General features: G+C 40.9%; 1 protein-coding gene across 1 annotated transcript in view; it reads right to left on the minus strand.

Moving 5' to 3' along the window:
* The window catches only part of zbtb7b (zinc finger and BTB domain containing 7B), a 51,907-nt gene that overhangs the window by 32,281 nt on the left and 5,237 nt on the right, over positions 1-14,389 (minus strand). Inside the window, exon 2 of the mRNA XM_034174671.1 lies at positions 13,873-13,963. The gene's annotated coding sequence lies outside the window, so the exon portion shown is untranslated. The remainder of the gene's footprint in view (positions 1-13,872; positions 13,964-14,389) is intronic.

The raw sequence follows: 14,389 nt of genomic DNA on the forward strand, positions 1-14,389 counted from the left end.
CTTGCTGAGCACCCCGTTTCTGGCGTGTGCCATGGCTGTGAGCTCCCTGTGCAGCCGTGGGGCTACACAGCACCGATACAACTCCTCACACATCTTTCTAAATCTATATTACTCTGCACAAAATTTTTAGCTCCCACACACAAAGGCACATTCACATAACTCATGGCAAATCAATCAATCAATCAATCAATTTTTTTTTTATATAGCGCCAAATCACAACAAACAGTTGCCCCAAGGCGCCTTATATTGTAAGGCAAGGCCATACAATAATGATGTAAAACCCCAACGGTCAAAACGACCCCCTGTGAGCAAGCACTTGGCTACAGTGGGAAGGAAAAACTCCCTTTTAACAGGAAGAAACCTCCAGCAGAACCAGGCTCAGGGAGGGGCAGTCTTCTGCTGGGACTGGTTGGGGCTGAGGGAGAGAACCAGGAAAAAGATATGCTGTGGAGGGGAGCAGAGATCGATCACTAATGATTAAATGCAGAGTGGTGCATACAGAGCAAAAAGAGAAAGAAACAGTGCATCATGGGAACCCCCCAGCAGTCTACGTCTATAGCAGCATAACTAAGGGATGGTTCAGGGTCACCTGATCCAGCCCTAACTATAAGCTTTAGCAAAAAGGAAAGTTTTAAGCCTAATCTTAAAAGTAGAGAGGGTGTCTGTCTCCCTGATCTGAATTGGGAGCTGGTTCCACAGGAGAGGAGCCTGAAAGCTGAAGGCTCTGCCTCCCATTCTACTCTTACAAACCCTAGGAACTACAAGTAAGCCTGCAGTCTGAGAGCGAAGCGCTCTATTGGGGTGATATGGTACTACGAGGTCCCTAAGATAAGATGGGACCTGATTATTCAAAACCTTATAAGTAAGAAGAAGAATTTTAAATTCTATTCTAGAATTAACAGGAAGCCAATGAAGAGAGGCCAATATGGGTGAGATATGCTCTCTCCTTCTAGTCCCCGTCAGCACTCTAGCTGCAGCATTTTGAATTAACTGAAGGCTTTTTAGGGAACTTTTAGGACAACCTGATAATAATGAATTACAATAGTCCAGCCTAGAGGAAATAAATGCATGAATTAGTTTTTCAGCATCACTCTGAGACAAGACCTTTCTGATTTTAGAGATATTGCGTAAATGCAAAAAAGCAGTCCTACATATTTGTTTAATATGCGCTTTGAATGACATATCCTGATCAAAAATGACTCCAAGATTTCTCACAGTATTACTAGAGGTCAGGGTAATGCCATCCAGAGTAAGGATCTGGTTAGACACCATGTTTCTAAGATTTGTGGGGCCAAGTACAATAACTTCAGTTTTATCTGAGTTTAAAAGCAGGAAATTAGAGGTCATCCATGTCTTTATGTCTGTAAGACAATCCTGCAGTTTAGCTAATTGGTGTGTGTCCTCTGGCTTCATGGATAGATAAAGCTGGGTATCATCTGCGTAACAATGAAAATTTAAGCAATACCGTCTAATAATACTGCCTAAGGGAAGCATATATAAAGTGAATAAAATTGGTCCTAGCACAGAACCTTGTGGAACTCCATAATTAACTTTAGTCTGTGAAGAAGATTCCCCATTTACATGAACAAATTGTAATCTATTAGACAAATATGATTCAAACCACCGCAGCGCAGTGCCTTTAATACCTATGGCATGCTCTAATCTCTGTAATAAAATTTTATGGTCAACAGTATCAAAAGCAGCACTGAGGTCTAACAGAACAAGCACAGAGATGAGTCCACTGTCCGAGGCCATAAGAAGATCATTTGTAACCTTCACTAATGCTGTTTCTGTACTATGATGAATTCTAAAACCTGACTGAAACTCTTCAAATAGACCATTCCTCTGCAGATGATCAGTTAGCTGTTTTACAACTACCCTTTCAAGAATTTTTGAGAGAAAAGGAAGGTTGGAGATTGGCCTATAATTAGCTAAGATAGCTGGGTCAAGTGATGGCTTTTTAAGTAATGGTTTAATTACTGCCACCTTAAAGCCTGTGGTACATAGCCAACTAACAAAGATAGATTGATCATATTTAAGATCGAAGCATTAAATAATGGTAGGGCTTCCTTGAGCAGCCTGGTAGGAATGGGGTCTAATAAACATGTTGATGGTTTGGATGAAGTAACTAATGAAAATAACTCAGACAGAACAATCGGAGAGAAAGAGTCTAACCAAATACCGGCATCACTGAAAGCAGCCAAAGATAACGATACGTCTTTGGGATGGTTATGAGTAATTTTTCTCTAATAGTTAAAATTTTGTTAGCAAAGAAAGTCATGAACTCATTACTAGTTAAAGATAATGGAATACTCAGCTCAATAGAGCTCTGACTCTTTGTCAGCCTGGCTACAGTGCTGAAAAGAACCTGGGGTTGTTCTTATTTTCTTCAATTAGTGATGAGTAGAAAGATGTCCTAGCTTTACGGAGGGCTTTTTTATAGAGCAACAGACTCTTTTTCCAGGCTAAGTGAAGATCTTCTAAATTAGTGAGACGCCATTTCCTCTCCAACTTACGGGTTATCTGCTTTAAGCTACGAGTTTGAGAGTTATACCATGGAGTCAGACACTTCTGATTTAAAGCTCTCTTTTTCAGAGGAGCTACAGCATCCAAAGTTGTCTTCAATGAGGATGTAAAACTATTGACGAGATACTCTATCTCCCTTACAGAGTTTAGGTAGCTACTCTGCACTGTGTTGTTATATGGCATTAGAGAACATAAAGAAGGAATCATATCCTTAAACCTAGTTACAGCGCTTTCTGAAAGACTTCTAGTGTAATGAAACTTATTCCCTACTGCTGGGTAGTCCATCAGAGTAAATGTAAATGTTATTAAAAAATGATCAGACAGAAGGGAGTTTTCAGGGAATACTGTTAAGTCTTCTATTTCCATACCATAAGTCAGAACAAGATCTAAGATATGATTAAAGTGGTGGGTGGACTCATTTACTTTTTGAGCAAAGCCAATAGAGTCTAATAATAGATTAAATGCAGTGTTGAGGCTGTCATTCTCAGCATCTGTGTGGATGTTAAAATCGCCCACTATAATTATCTTATCTGAGCTAAGCACTAAGTCAGACAAAAGGTCTGAAAATTCACAGAGAAACTCACAGTAACGACCAGGTGGACGATAGATAATAACAAATAAAACTGGTTTTTGGGACTTCCAATTTGGATGGACAAGACTAAGAGACAAGCTTTCAAATGAATTAAAGCTCTGTCTGGGTTTTTGATTAATTAATAAGCTGGAATGGAAGATTGCTGCTAATCCACCGCCCCGGCCCGTGCTACGAGCATTCTGACAGTTAGTGTGACTCGGGGGTGTTGACTCATTTAAACTAACATATTCATCCTGCTGTAACCAGGTTTCTGTTAGGCAGAATAAATCAATATGTTGATCAATTATTATATCATTTACCAACAGGGACTTAGAAGAGAGAGACCTAATGTTTAATAGACCACATTTAACTGTTTTAGTCTGTGGTGCAGTTGAAGGTGCTATATTATTTTTTCTTTTTGAATTTTTATGCTTAAATAGATTTTTGCTGGTTATTGGTAGTCTGGGAGCAGGCACCGTCTCTACGGGGATGGGGTAATGAGGGGATGGCAGGGGGAGAGAAGCTGCAGAGAGGTGTGTAAGACTACAACTCTGCTTCCTGGTCCCAACCCTGGATAGTCACGGTTTGGAGGATTTAAGAAAATTAGCCAGATTTCTAGAAATGAGAGCTGCTCCATCCAAAGTGGGATGGATGCCGTCTCTCCTAACAAGACCAGGTTTTCCCCAGAAGCTTTGCCAATTATCTATGAAGCCCACCTCATTTTTTGGACACCACTCAGACAGCCAGCAATTCAAGGAGAACATGCGGCTAAACATGTCACTCCCGGTCTGATTGGGGAGGGGCCCAGAGAAAACTACAGAGTCCGACATTGCAAATGCTGTGTATTCTTAAGACTACAATCATCATAATCACCTCCTCCAATAAACCTTGTTTAATGGTTTTGTCAACCTTTCTGTTATTTTTGTTGCCATTATGGTCAGTTTTCTCACCATCATTTGGTGTTTCTGTCACCATTTGAATTTGTGTCCGTTTCTTTTACCTCCTAAATTTGGCAGGGAAAGTGAACAATAGCCTTTTGAAATATAAAAAAAATTGTATACATTCTTAATGTTAGGAGCCAGCTGTCACCCATACTCACACTCCCTAAATAAACAAGAGCAATTGAAGATGTCTGACATTCACCATTCCGGATCTGGATCACCTCCAAAATTCAGTGGTGTCTGGAGTCATGGCCTAATATGTATCTGTGGTGCAGATTTAGTGAGAATCTGTGAAATAGTTTTTATGTAATCTTTAAAAGCCTATAAAGAGAAATCCTGAGCCATAATCCTGATCTGGAACATCTCCAAAATTATGATTAATATGCATCTGTGGTGAAAATTTAGTCAAAATCTGTGCAGTAGTTTTGACCTAATCCTGCTAACAGTCAGCCAGATAAATAAATAATCACCAATGATTTTACTCGTGTTACATCCTTGGCAGACGTAATACACACACACACGTGTATTAAAACTACATAACAATGTAATTGCAACAGAAAATGACACAATTTATTGAAAATGACAAAACAACAGCCATGTTTTCCTTCCAGCTGTGGGAATGATGGCTTTTTCTTGCATTTTGTGCAAATGTAATATACCCAAAATATTGTTTCTGCGTGTTTGCGTTCGAAATACAAAGCAACCTATTTTTTCCCCCCTCCAAAACTGATGATGCACAGCCTATTGGATATAAAGTCTGTTGTCTGCTGGAGTTCCCCTTTGACTACTGTACATAAAAGGGGTCGTTTTCAGCAATGATGACTCCCATGCTCATGTTGGGCCGCTTATTCTCACTTTCTCTGAAGTGTTTTTTCAGTGTACACATTTATGATAACCGCCCTCTCAGTGCGTACAGAAACAATTGCAGTGTTACTAGAAGAGTTGAATCATGATCGCTCCTTCAGCATGTTGCTTTTTTTGCTTAACCTTTTCTTCCTGGCTTTTTACAGGAAGAACCGATTGGTTAATACTGGGTGGCGTGGGCTGGGAGGCTGGTGGTCGAGAGTGAGGGAAGGTTTTCAGATGCGGCAGAAACTCATGACTGACTGAAAAGAGGAAATAGCAGATACATAACTTCCTCTATTGACACAGATTGAGTGGGGGCAAGACTCAACTGTAGTACAACAGGGTGGATTACAGCCACTGTATAGTCTCCTTTACTGCTCAGGGTGGGGAAACAACCTGCATGCATGGTGAAAACATAATGATATGGTGTATCATGTGAGGTTTCGTAACCTTGTGGGGGGGTGGTTGGTGGTCACATGGTGTGCAAATGGGGACATAATAACATTGGCAAAATACTTTAATGCATAATTAATGACACACTGGCAGTGAATGGGTTTATTTTTAATTACACTAATTAACATTAGAAAACATAACAGCATAAAAAAATTGTATGTGCTGCTTTGGATGTTCAACATGTTCTCTCATACTCTTTATATCTTATCATTACCCATCAACCCCGACACAGGAGGTTGTGCAATAACATGCAGAGCTAGTCCTTTGCTCAGGTCAGCGAATAAATTTTAGCACTGAAGGGGATCTGCTTTAAAAATAAATAGATAAATAAACAGCTATTTATCTGTTAATATTATTGCCTTATGACATCAAAAAGCTCTATATTGTCACATTTCTTGGCTGGTGTTTACATAGAGGTGATCGTGTTGGGATATTGCTGAACTGGACTGAAGCATGGTGCCACAAGCAGTTGTTATGTCTTAATGCTTGCCTCCCAAAAAAAGAAAGCTCCTGGTTCAAGGCCACTGTTGGCCTGTTCTTCCACATACATCTAAAGTTGTGTCAGGAAGGACAACCGGCATACAACGTGCACTGATTCAACTGATCCACAGTAGTGACCCCAACCAAAATTGGACAAACCCAAACAAAGTAGACCATATCAATCTCTAGCCTAAATGGATTAGACCATGTGAAAGTGGGCAGGATTTGTGCACCAAAAAAAATTAGCTCGTTTCACAAGTCAAGTCAAGTCTGGGGAACACACTATAGAACTGACACCATCCAGGTGGACAATCGGTCCATCACCACAACTCTGCAATTGCAGAGGAAATCACGGGCCATCTGCAAGGATAACAGCCACCTGGAACATTCCCCATTTGCTCCTCTGCCATCGGGGAAGAAGTACTGCACTATAAGGACACAGACTAATAGGCTAAGGAACAGCTTTTCCCCCAGAGCCGTAGCCCCACTCTGCCCCCCTCCCACAAACAGACATTCAGTAACTAACTATCAACATGTGCAATAAATAATACAGTCTGTTTACATATCTAGAACTATCCCTCACTATCCACCTTAATAATTTATTAAGCACCTTTTTTTTTTTTTTTGGTATTTTAAGAAAGTCTTGCCGTCCTGTGAAGCTGTTTGTTGTTTTCTAAAGCCGCTGTTTTGTTTTTTGTGTATAGCTGTTTTGAAAGTGTAACCAGAATTTCATTGCAGAAATGCAATCACAATAAACATCTATTCTGTTTTTCTGTTCAAAAGTAGCCATTCATCTTCCACAGCCAAGTGAAACCTGGGCATCCCCTGCACCTGTTCCATTTGCTGTGGCCCTCAACACTGAGGGGCCTGTGTATTGGATCATGATTAGAGAAACACATCACATACCTAAAATGTCATAGCAGAGGTTCCCTCACAATGCACAAAGTAATGCTCCTCATCTGAGTCTCCATAACTGCTGTTTTAACAAATTCTTTCCAGCGCTGCCCAAAGATCCTTCAAAGAATCACTGGACAGAGGTGTTTGATTATGTAACAACCTGTAGTAATTTTGTTGGCCTAGATTTGTCCATATGAACACTTGGACATTTCACACCACAAATGTAACATCGTAGGAAACACAAATCATGACTATACAACTGATACACAAACACACAACTATGACAGATGAAGGCGGTCCATGTGTGCACCACATGGTGCTACAGCTGACAACATATGTAAATAATGTTTGTTCCAATGTGGGCAAAGTGCATCAATAAAAACTATTTTGCAATTTTAATAGCAATAATATTTTTCTTTAAATATAAACACAAAAAAGAAGCAGCCAATCTGCTTTGTCTACTCCTGAGGCTGTCAGATCTTGGAAGCTGAGAGTAGGTCCTGTTTAGTACTTGGATGGGAGACGTCTTCGGAACACCAGGGGTTGTGCGTGTTTCTCCAGATAAAACTGGACTTGTCAAGAAGTGCAACTGGCATAAAACTTGTGCCAAATCCCAGTGCAGATCTGTATCAGATCCACTGTGGCGACCTTGTTCAAAACAGGGACAGTTGAAAGATGAACAACACTAAAAAAAAGATCCTTTAAAAACAAAAAGTGGCAACATATAGCAAAGAATATCAAAATATTTGACGTATGTGCCAAAGATACAAAAAGTACATTGAAGTATGTGTGTAACTACGTAAAGAAGACACAGAATCAGAAATCTGTCCGTGTTCTGTCAGTTTCTGCTTTCAGTTAAAACCAATAGTGGGCACAACTAAAGCTAATCAGCTAACAGCTGATTCATGAAGCTAACTTTTTCAGCGGATTAGCTTTTCAGCTAGCTTTGAAAAACATTAGGGAACTAATTAGCTTCTACAAATGTAGTTCCACTAACTTTAAACCAGCTAACATTTTGTTTTTTAAAATCGGTTAACAATAAAAAAAACATTTGCAAAACCTAAAATCATATGTTTGTTCATGTTGGAACCAACACACTTATCCAATAAGAGAAAATGACATATTTTGCAACTAGTAGGTTAAGCCAGAGTGAGCGCATTAATTAGATTGCTAAAATTATTTTCTAGGTGTATGTTTCTTTTTACTTATACCCCAGTCACACATAGCCAAATAACAACGTGCAGAGTGGCATTGGAATTATGAATTGGCGCACATCCAAAAAGTGTCAGATTTCAGTTCCAAAATGTTCCAACAGCCATCTGCGGAAGTTGACACAGTTGGTCACAAATGGCCGGCGGCCCCGAGTGTGATGCACATGTCCAAAACTCTCCGGGCATGGTCGAGATGGGACACCTACCCGACAGCGATCAATGTGCAGTCTGAGGACCATCTGACCACAATTCCAATGGCGGCAAAATGGGATCCGAAACGATTTGAGCACATATGAGGGAACCTTGAGATAGATCTGGCACTGCAAATCCTGCCAGTATGACCTGTGCCACATATAATAATATCCACCCCCTGAGCGCAAAGGAATTGTTGAAATGTATGTGGCACGCTTCATCACGGTAACAATTCTGAATTATTATCATGTACAGTGAATGTAAACAGCGGCTATCAAACTGAAAGCTCCGTGCACTACTGTGTGCACGCCACCGCAAATCTGAACAGGCTGTTATATCCACAATAGACCTTACAGTACAGATATTTGTCCATTCCTCCCCATGGGCGACTTAAATAATGTGAACTATTGTCTCCATCATAACACGGGCAGCTGCCTCTCCATGGTGTGCAGTAACATGTCATTGCACGCGTCAAGCTCAGTGCTGAATGGATCTCATGCTGTAATAAATGATCACCTTCTAACTCTGTAGGAGATATGATGTGGAACTTGTGCCGGGCTGTGACAGCGTTAATAAACATGAATCTCACCTCCAACAGCGGTCCAGGAGTGTTTCAGAGCACCAACATGGACATGAAGCCGGGACAGCAGCCTGTGATTAAAATCCTCTCACCCAAAAGAAAAACATTACTTCCATGTAACAATCCAACCATCGTGGTATCCAGAGTTGCGTTGTTACTGAAGTGTGCAAAAAAGAAAGTTCCCTGGGAAGGCTCTCCACTTAGTGGCCCATGCAGCGTTATGCATGCATACATGAGTACACACACACACACACACACAACTGAGTGGTAACTGCTGCGCACTCACGCGTGAGGAACACAGCACTCCATCTCGTGTTTTCCATCCAAACATTTGGAGATCAAGCAGTCTGCAGCGCATTTTATGGCCATCTGACAGCAGTTTGTGTTGTCTACATATACTCTGGATGCGATCTGACAGTGTGGATGACGCAGTCTGTCTGCGCTCCGACACTGCTGGCCACGCCTCTTTTCTTCTTAACTGCATCGGATTATGGCAATATTTGCCGTGTGAGACATGCTTCCGGCAAAATCTTGCTATGTGATTTGATCGTTTATTTAGTCCCCATGGGGGCAATTCAGGTGCAGTCAGCAGTAAAAATTGCATTCATAAAAACACATCATACAAGTTCAAACACAGCAGAATAAATATACAAAACAAAACCCAAGAAATAAGTGCAACAGTGAGTCCTTAGGTGTTATTTAGGAGAGCAATGGCTGTGGGAATAAAATAGTTTTTTAGTCTGTTGGTTCTGCATCTGGGTATTACCAGGCGTCTACCCGAGGGCAGAAACTTAAATTGTGAGTGCAGAGGGTGTGCCGAATCCGCCATAATTTTCCTGGCTTTTGACACAACCCTTGTTTTAAAAAGGTCCATGATGTCCGTGCACTGAGTTCCCATAATTTTACCACATTCCTTGACATTCCTTATGTGTGATGGGGGCTTATGTTTTCAAAATCTTGATCATCATCTGATCTTATGCTGTATTTACACATAATGACGGCACATCACGAATGCCACGAAGGATGCATTCTTGGCCGCTGATCACGAATGTGATGATTCGGGGCAGAGGCGTCAAGTGTCCTCAGGAACTGCTGCAACCTATTACCACGCATTACGATTAATGGCACGTGTTGCTGGAGAATCAGGAACCATTACACATGGTCAAGAATAATGTTCCACGTTGTTGCGTGCTACCGCGCATAACAGCGCATCATTAAGTTCTGTCACGTTGTGAATGAGGCGAATTGTCTCCACACACAAACACACACCCATATTCATCCATCAGCTGTTGAACAATTCAGATCGCTCCAGTTTGCTCCTCAAAATCCACAGCAGAAGAACTTTGTGATTGCATGCTTAGTTGGGGTCAGTGCCATGGAGTGGCGCAGAGAGGAGGAGGAGACAGAGAGAGCCAGATGTGTGGTTCCACATGGCTCTCGTCTCGCTCAATTTCCCACACATCAGACACATGCAGCAGGTGGAACACCTGCAGGAGCACGCTGAGGAGCATTGGAATGAAGCTTTTAGCCGACCCGGCATTACTGTCCTCCTTCAGCATACTGTAGCAATGAAACTGAATGCGGTTCAGCAGGGCTTAATTGTGCGCATGTCAGAGAAGAACGCTATCACGCTCTATTAAGGATCACCATTAATCAAGATGGATCAACACGCTCAGTTGCGACCTCCATGACATGGGGCGAAATGAGGGTGGTGCGTGACATTCGTGGAATATTTCTTGACAGCCAAAAACATGCTCCGCGAAAATCACGAATATCATGCATCAACACGCACTATTAAGAAACCTATTCAGATGCATTAAGTCACATTAAGAATGTCATGAATGTGCTAAGAATGACGCAAATATGACATTCGTAACACGTCTTGCTTATGTGTAAATGCACCTTTAGCACGCTAAACCTTTTTGGGATGTGGCGTGTTTACACTACAAGATATGAAGTGTTGAACTTTTTAACTTCTGTTTTTCATGTTTTTAGCACACAAAAAGTAAACAAATAAAAAATAAATAATAAAAAAATTCACCCAAAGGTAAATTCATATTTTAAAGGTTAGTGGTTCTTGACAGCTTCAGATAAAAGGTTTTAGTTGTTTATCTGTTAACTTTTCAGTTAGCTGTTACTGAAGCTAACATTTAGGTTAGCTGTACACACCACTGGTTAAAACTGTACCTGCTCAGAAGTAAATGTTTGTTGTTGTTTATTTGGTAAAAAATTCTAAAATTTTAAATGAGGGCTACAAGCTAAAGCAGTGAGAACATCTGGTTGATGAGTGTTTAAATAAACTGGACTTAAGGTGATTTGTTACAGAACTGAATAAAGAGTCAAATGGAATATGGCTTTTATGAGTGACAGCCTTCTTTGTGAGTACAACTTGAAATATATAGTTTCAATATAAACTGTAATTATTGTCTATAACATCTTGAAATATAATGAAAATTTCCCTGTTTGGCTAATGTTTTAAAATATCACTTTTTGTCCAACCAGCAGTCAAAAAACACGAAAGCGCGTCACTTTAAAACGAGAAAAAGCAGAGCAGCAGATGCTGCCATTTAGAAAATGGAGTTGACACCACTTGGATTTTCACATCTAACCAACTTTCAAGTGATTGGCGATTGATTTTCTGTTGATGGACTAATCACATCAGCTCTATGCTCCTTATTTTTCACATGAACATGAGGAGCAACAATTGAAGGTTAGGAGAAAAAAAAAATGGATGGATCTGGTAAGGATAGTGGAAACTGCACGGCAAAATGCGAACAACAGACTCAAGAGAAAAGCGGGGGTAAAAGCGTGATATACCTTGAGAGGGAAGAGAGGGGGAACACTTTGCTTCTTTCAATCCTACCCCCCTCCCATACGTCCTCCCACACAGCCACTTTGTGTGAAACTGAAAGACCAATGCATGATTTGGGGAAATTTTCTTTATAGGCTCACACATCCTAATTCAAGCATTTCCTGGAACAGTGTGTACATGTCATGTGCATGTTGGAGTGTGAACATGTTCTTCCCTGACAGACCACTTGGTGTCACTTCCTCTTACCCACCGGTTCATGGACACACTGTCAGCAGTCATGACTGCAACACAGCCACAATCACATGATTTGTCACATAGACTTGCCCACCACAGACACACGCACACGGTTACAAACACCCGGGCAGCTCAAAGGCATCAATATATAATATTTATGATTGACTTCATTAGACAGCAGGGACTTGATGAGACGTCCCTGTGTGCTGATGTTAAAATGAACCCTTCAGCATGAGTGATACGTCCATGATAACTTTGTTAATAAACAGTAGGTATTCAGAAACTAGATTGCAATGATCATATTTTCTGTTGAACGTTTAAATTTTACACAAATGTCCCCTCGGTGGGGTACAAATATACTGAAACAAAGACTTTAAAAGCCATCGGGTGCAATGCTGGCTCCCTTCACTCATCTCCTTCTTGCACCATCACTCAGTTTTTGCAAACTTCTTACTTCTAAACACATGTACCGTGCATTACCATGCTGTGTGTATTTCTTAATTACTGAGAGAAATGAAATCCAAGACATATTAAATGACTTGGTAATGTCCATGTATCTATCCGCTGACATGTGTAAAGAAAACTATCTATCTGTAATACACTGTGTATATAAATGCTCATAATTCCTAAATGGTCAATGTGATAATTTTGCTAAACCCTTTGAATAAAAGCTGAAAAGCTCCACTCCAAAAGCATCTTTGCATCAGCTGTTGTGACCATAGTTCAACGAGTCTAAAACTATGTCTTGAAACGTCAGTCACATGGCTATAACTCATTTGTAGCTATAGAACCACACTAACAGAAGGAAAGTGATCCAACTTCAAGCTAGCAAGTTTTGAACCATTTCAAAACAACATTTGTTTGAAGTGTTCCAAAACTAAAGGAAAGCTTACAAAAATGCAATGTTTAACTCAATACATTTGTTCATTTCTAAACCCACTTACTCCAATTAAGGGCCATGGGGCACTGCAGCCTATCATAGCAGTCAGTGACTATGTTTACATGCAGCCAATAACCCTTTCATAACCGGAATATTAGCAATAACCTGGTTGCGCATGGCCATGTAAACACCCGCAAAAATCCGAATATGCTCATATTCCGGTTTTTAAAAACCCAAATATGACCCCTGGGTTACTCCTTTTCTAAAACGAATATCAGGTCATATAAATGCGCATCGTAATATCCCCATAGAAAGGAACATTATTTTGTGTTCTGCGCATGTCCTATCCGCAAAGAATCTTGGTCTTTTGAGTATGGAAACTATTTGTATGTGGTGCACGCAACCCACCGAAGCAGAGGTAAACAAGCATGGGGAAATCCAGACGCAGCAGCACAGCACCACACTTTTGGAGCCAGGAGGAAACCGAGTACTTCATTAGTATCATGAAAGACATAAATACAAGTATAATGCCTTTTATTGACGGTAGAAAGTACCGAGATAGCAACATTTACAAGAAGGTGGACGAAAAGTTACGTGAAGCAGGATTTGCATGAACACCAGACCAAATCAAGCACCAGTGGAAGATGTGCATCGCTGTTTAGATGGGGATATTCCAAATGATACCAATGACCATGTATACAGGAGTAACTCTGTCTGCTTTAGCATGTAAACGGGTTATTCCTAATGATTCAGAAACCAGAATATTGACCTTATCCCGAATATTAACGGCATGTAAACATAGCCAGTGTGTGAGGTGGGGTGAGGGGTGCCGAAAAGGGGAGAATACGTAGAAGGGTTCTAGGGGCTCATGATTGACAGGTGCCCAGAGAGGCCCCTAATACAATTACAATATCAATAAAAAAGTAAGGGGGGGGGGGGGGTAGCCCAGTAAGATTTCTTTTCATGGGGACCAAAATCCCTGGCGGCGCCCCTGGGTGGGGTACCTCCTGGACAGGACACTAGTCTATCGCAGGGCAAGCCGATACATATTTGATCATTAATATGAACTTCAGAGGAAAATTTCACCCAACAGAATGATGTCATGCTGCCTTTGTTACAATCGTCACCCTGCTTGTTTTCTCTCATCACAAAATAGAATCCTTCCACTTAACAAAATGAGCAACAACACAAAAATTTAAAACAATCAATTAAGAGAGTGAAACTGATGCTGGTGTCCAGTGTGTCGTACCTCCAGTCCATAAAACCAAGAGAAGATGGACACCTGATCGCTCTCTCGTCCCCTTTCTCTTGATGCTCAGAGGTCAACAGAGATCACACACCTGAAAGAAACACAGAAGTAAAATTAACCAAGTGATCTAATTGCATTTCAGCACATATCCACAGTGAGAACAGAAACTGCAACATAGAAACAGAACTCAGTGCATGAAAATACTAATGCTGAATAAACTGGGCTTTATCATGTGATGCTTTAGATCAAATTTTAGGTGGCGAGTAGAAATGAAAACCAAGATCTTCAAAGATGAAGGCAGAAAATGGTCCACAGGTGCAAGTGTAAGCGAGTTCAGGCGGTCAACCAGTCACTTTGTATCATTCACATAAACTCTGCTCCACCTTGCAGAAATCCAGTGCACCCTTGTCATGTGACCCCTGCTTCAAACACCTCTGCAACTCAGTGCTGCTTCCATTTAACCATCTTCACCTGTACACGCTGGCCACATGCAATAGTGTTCAGAATAATAGTAGTG

Source organism: Thalassophryne amazonica, chromosome 7 (assembly GCF_902500255.1).
Source record: "Thalassophryne amazonica chromosome 7, fThaAma1.1, whole genome shotgun sequence".
NCBI classification, from domain to species: domain Eukaryota; kingdom Metazoa; phylum Chordata; class Actinopteri; order Batrachoidiformes; family Batrachoididae; genus Thalassophryne; species Thalassophryne amazonica.